The sequence below is a fragment of the Anolis carolinensis genome, unplaced genomic scaffold (assembly GCF_035594765.1).
Source record: "Anolis carolinensis isolate JA03-04 unplaced genomic scaffold, rAnoCar3.1.pri scaffold_13, whole genome shotgun sequence".
Lineage (NCBI taxonomy): Eukaryota > Metazoa > Chordata > Lepidosauria > Squamata > Dactyloidae > Anolis > Anolis carolinensis.
The window spans coordinates 5,705,845-5,711,962 of record NW_026943824.1 but is presented as its reverse complement, the minus strand read 5'-3'; positions in this window follow the sequence as shown (position 1 = coordinate 5,711,962).

Genomic DNA, 6,118 nt, shown 5'->3' with positions numbered 1-6,118 from the left:
TTTAACCAATACCACCACCACTTTGCCATAGCAACGCGTGGCCGGGCACAGCTAGTTATTTATATTTATACAGTAGTAACAAGAAATTCTTGACAGGAGTCACAGTTTGTCTGGTTTGGTTATGTTGGTTTGTGATGACAACTACTGTACAGTCTAGAATAAATGTTCATTTTTTGTTCAACAATAAATGTGAATTCTTCTTCATGGAAAAATAAGACATCCCCTGAAAATAAGACCTAGCGCATCTTTGGGAGCAAAAAATAATATAAGACACTGTCTTATTTTCGGGGAAACACGGTAAGAATATATGAGACATTATCTACATCAGGGGTCCTTAAACTTTTTAAGCCGAGGGCCAGTCCACAATCCTTCAGACTATTGAGGGGCCAGATTATCATTTGAAAAAAAACCCAAAAAAAAACACCAAATTCCGATGCACACTGCACATGTCTTATTTGTAGTGCAACAACAACAACAAGAACAATGCAATGAAAGAACAATGCAATATTTAAAAATAAAAACAATTTTAACCAACATACATATATCAGGATTTCAATGGAAAGTGTGGTCCTGCTTCTGGCCAATGAGATAGTCAAGTTAATTAGGATTGTTGTCGTTGTTGTTGTTGTTGTGTGCCTTTCAGACTTTGGGCGAGCCTAAGTCTAAAATGTATTTATTTATTATTTATTTATTTACTGCATTTATTTACTACATTTGTATCACACCTTTCTCACCCCAAAGGGGATCAGAGGGGCTTACAAATTATATGTACATACAATATATTATATTATTAGCATACCACAATATTAGCATTATATATTACTTTATTGAACTATACCACTATACTGTAATATTATTAGTAATATTATATGCAATATAGGATATATAATTAATATTATTATATGGTAATATTATTAGTGTTATATTGTATTACATTATAATACTAGCTGTGCCCGGCCACGCGTTGCTGTGGCAAAGTGGTGGTGGTATTGGTTTAAAATTGTTGTGTAATTTTTATTTGACGTTATTTGCATTTTTTTATTAATTTTATTGTAAGTTATCTTTTTATTTATTATATTTTATTATTTTCTTGTATTATTTTTAGTTATTTTCTGTTATTATAGTATTTTATTGTATTAATTTTTTAGTGTTTTTTATTTTATTTTTTTGTGTTGCTAGGACACCAAGTTGGAGGAGCTTAGCCTTCTAACTGGCAGCAATTGGATAAAAGCAATTATTCCTCTCTCTCTAATTAGGACTTTATTTTTCTTTTCTTTTTGTTGTATCAACCTAGAGGCGTGGATGATGGGTTGTGTTGTCAAATTTCGAGGTTGGGGGGCCTGTAGTTTTGTTGTTTTGTGGGTCGCCATGATGCCATCACTCTTTTATATATATAGATTATTATCAATATTATATGTATATACAATATATTATATTATAAAACTGAGGGCGGGGGCCAGGTAAATGACCTCGGAGGGCCGCAATACAAATCTAATTTGTATTATTATCTTTTTTCTTTTTCCCCAGGCACATTATGCCTGCAAAGAACTAATTCAATGTATTGCTCTCACTCGAATTATCTATGGAAATGGGCACTGGCGGTTGGGGCAAGCATTTGCCAACCTTGCTCATGGTTATCTTGTGCTCCAAGGTAAAGCAGCTGGAAAAACATACAATGTGATCCTTACATTGTAGATACAATGTGATCCTTACATCAGTTGTAACTTCTGAAGAAAAAGCCAAATGAAGGCACATAAGGCCAAGAGGAGTTTCGCATGTGTGGCACAGAAGCAAAATAAATGAATGCCTTTAATAAGAAAGCAAGTACAATAGACAGCAGAAGAAAAAATACATGTGAGCCCATTTTAAATTACTGCAGACTGATCCCATGCCTTTCTTCACTTATACAACACTTAGTTTGGGGACCCCTGATCTACATTATATCAGAATGATATTCTTGGAGGAAACAAGGGCATTCGCAGCCTCCGACTGACCTTCAAAGAAGATGGATTAGGTGTTGTTTTTCACTCACCTGGACAGGAGCCTCTTGGTTTCGGCTCCTATGCCAACGGGGCCATGGCCAGTTCCTTTTGGGGGGACACGGGGCTCCTTTTGCGCCCCCGAAAGGGTGTTTCCAGAGGCCTTTCTCAGCTCCGGCGAGGCTTCTCCGGCGCCCCATCCGCGGCCACGAGAGCAGAGCCGGCAGGTGCCGCATCCATATTTGATGAGGGTTTATTCTTCTCACCTGGGCAGCCGGCTGGAGGGAGATGCCCGGCTGGCCTGGTTGGTTAATAAGCACCAAAAAAGGAACTACAAAGACAAGTATCCACTAGTACAGGAATGCAGAAATCATGAAACCTCAATTTAGTTCAATACAACAATACGAAAACAGATACAAAAGGCCTTGCTAAACAATCAAACAAAGGACTGTGACGTTTACAGTAAAAACTGCAAAATTGCAAAAGAAAATTTTTTGGACGAAACTACATGGAAAAAAATCAAGAAATATTAGGAATATAAAATTCAAAATGAAACAAAAATACATTCTCTTAGGAATGCCAGATTTTGAAATGGATTTAAGCAAAGATATACTACAGTAGAGTCTCACTTATCCAACACTCGCTTATCCAATGTTCTGGATTATCCAACGCATTTTTGTAGTCGATGTTTTCAATACATCGTGATATTTTGGTGATAAATTCGTAAATATAGTACAGTAGAGTCTCACTTATCCAAGCCTCTGGATTATCCAAGCTATTTTTGTAGTCAATGTTTTCAATACATCGTGATATTTTGTTGATAAATTTGTAAATATAGTACAGTAGAGTCTCACTTATCCAAGCCTCTGGATTATCCAATGCATTTTTGTAGTCAATGTTTTCAATACATCGTGATATTTTGGTGATAAATTCGTAAATACAGTACAGTAGAGTCTCACTTATCCAAGCCTCGCTTATCCAACGTTCTGGATTATCCAATGCATTTTTGTAGTCGATATTTTCAATACATCGTGATATTTTGGTGATAAATTCGTAAATACAGTACAGTAGAGTCTCACTTATCCAAGCCTCGCTTATCCAAGCCTCTGGATTATCCAAGCCATTTTGTAGTCAATGTTTTCAATACATCGTGATATTTTGGTGCTAAATTCGTAAATACAGTAATTACTACATAGCATTACTGCGTATTGAACTACTTTTTCTGTCAAATTTGTTGTATAACATGTTTTGGTGCTTAATTTGTAAAATCATAACCTAATCTGATGTTTAATAGGCTTTTCCTTAATGCCTCCTTATTATCCAACATATTTGCTTATCCAACATTCTGCCGGCCTGTTTATGTTGGATAAGTGAGACTCTACTGTATTTATATAAAAATATACATTTCTTTTCTTTAAGAACAAAACCACCCATTTGTTTATGCTATTTTTATGGTTGGGAATCTACTTTTCTTCTTTTCTAATTTTAAATATTCTTTCAAAAGTGCCCAATCAGCTGATTTCTTTGGTATGCCTTGATTTCTTTTAAGACATTGTGTTAAGTTGTCCATATTCATGATATCTGATATTTTCAGTATCCAAATTTCTATCCGGGGCGGGGGGGGGGGGGGGGTTCTTTCAGTTTCCAATTTTTAGCTAAATTATTCTAGTTGCTATCACCAAATAATTAGTAGTACAGTAGAGTCTCACTTATCCAACATAAACAGGCTGGCAAATGTTGGATAAGCGAATATGTTGGATAATAAGGAGGGATTAAGGAAAAGCCTATTCCACGTCAAATAAGGTTATGATTTTACAAATTAAGCACCCAAACATCATGTTATACAACAAATTTGACAGAAAAAGTAGTTCAATACACAGTAATGCTACCCTGTTTCCCCTAAAATAAGACATCCCCAAAAAATAAGACCTAGTAGCGGTTTTGCTGAATTGCTAAATATAAGGCATCCCCCAAAAGTAAGACCTAGCAAAGTTTTTGTTTGGAAGCATGCCCAGCGCCCACCAAACAAAACACCAGAAATTGCAGGATCGGTTAATATACATACCAGTTGTACATGGAAATAATGGTAATAATATATTAAAAGATTATATTATTTATATTTATACAGTAGTAACAAGAAATTCTTGACAGGAGTCATAGTTTGTCTGGTTTGGTTATGTTGGTTTGTGATGACAACTACTGTACAGTATATAATAAATGTTCATTTTTTTGTTCAACAATAAATGTGAATTCTTCTTCATGGAAAAATAAGACATCCCCTGAAAATAAGACCTAGCACATCTTTGGGAGCAAAAAATAATATAAGACACTGTCTTATTTTCGGGGAAACACGGTATGTAGTAATTACAGTAGAGTCTCACTTATCCAAGCTAAACGGGCATTGGGGCAGCAATACAAGGAAGATATGCTCAGAGAGACATTATAATTGGGTGACATCAAGTTCTCCAAGGGGACTTTGGCCAACTTGTCAGAGGAAAGAAATGGGCCAGTTTCCCAGAGAGAAGGCTCTGGTTTGGGTAGAAAAGGGAGTTAGTATCACATACCATATATACTCGAGTATAAGCCGACCCGAATATAAGCCGAGGCACCTAATTTTACCACAAAAAACTGGGAAAACAGACTCCAGTATAAGCCGAGATACCAATCAAATTACATTAATTGAGGCATCAGTAGGTTAAATGCTTTTGAATATTTACATCAAGCTCAGATTTAAGATAAGACTGTCCAACTCTGATCCAATCATGATTCTCATCTTCTTCAATGTAAATGTGCTTATGTATCCTTCTATATATATATAAAAGAGTGATGGCATCACGGCGACCCACAAAACAACAAAACTACAGGCCCCCCAACCTCGAAATTTGACAACACAACCCATCATCCACGCCTCAAGGTTGATACAACAAAAAAGAAAAGAAAAATAAAGTCCTAATGAGAGGGAAAGGAATAATTGTTTTTATCCAATTGCTGCCAGTTAGAGGACTAATCTCTGCCCACTTGGTCTCCTAGCAACCAACTCAGCCGAGGGGACAGGCAGATTTAGGCCTCACTTAGGCTTCTTCCACAGATTATCTAATTTGCACTGGATTATATGGCAGTGTAGACTCAAGGCCCTTCCACACAGCTATATAACCCATTTATAATCTTATATTATCTGCTTTGCACTGGATTATCTTGACTCCACACTGCCATATAATCCACTTCAGTGTGCAGTCGGACACAACTGGACTTAATGTCAGGAGAAAACCTTTACCCTTCACCTTTACTACCACCAATTCCTCAATACTTTCTTTCCCATACCACCAGACTTCGCCACAGCAACGCGTGGCCGGGCACAGCTAGTTTAATAATAATAGAGTAAAATAATACATGTAATAATAATAATATAGGAAAATAATACATGTAATAATAAATAGAGTAAAATAATAAATGCAATAATAACAATAATAAGATCAGTGAAATAATAAATGTATTAATAATAATAGAGTAAAATAAATGTAACAATAGCAACAATAATAGAGAAAAATAATAAATGTAATAATACCAATAATAATAGAGAAAAATAATAAATGTACCATATATTCTCGAGTATAAGCTGACCCAAATATAAGCCAACCAGGACCCTCACCCGAGTATAAGCCGAGGGGGGCTTTTTCAGTCTTAAAAAAAAAGGGCTGAAATGCAATAATAATAATAATAAGATCAGAGGCTTATCCAAGCCTCTGGATTATCCAAGCAATTTTTGTAGTCAATATTTTCGCTTATCCAAGCTTCTGCCAGCCCGTTTAGCTTGGATAAGTGAGACTCTACTGTAATAATGTTTACTTATACCCATTTTCTCTCTATACAAACAAGACCCAAAGCGGTTTACAGTAAAACAGAATGAAATGTAATTTAAAAAATCTAAAAATATGCAAACCTTAAAATAGAATTAAATATAAACAGTATTAAGGAGCCCTGGTGGCAAAGTGTGTTAAAGCACTAAGCTGCTGAACTTTCAGACCAAAAGGTCCCAGGTTCAAATCCCGGGAGCAGAGTGAGCGCCCGCTGTTAGCTCCAGCTTCTGCCAACCTAGCAGTTTGAAAACATGCCAATGTGAGTAGATTAATAGATACCGC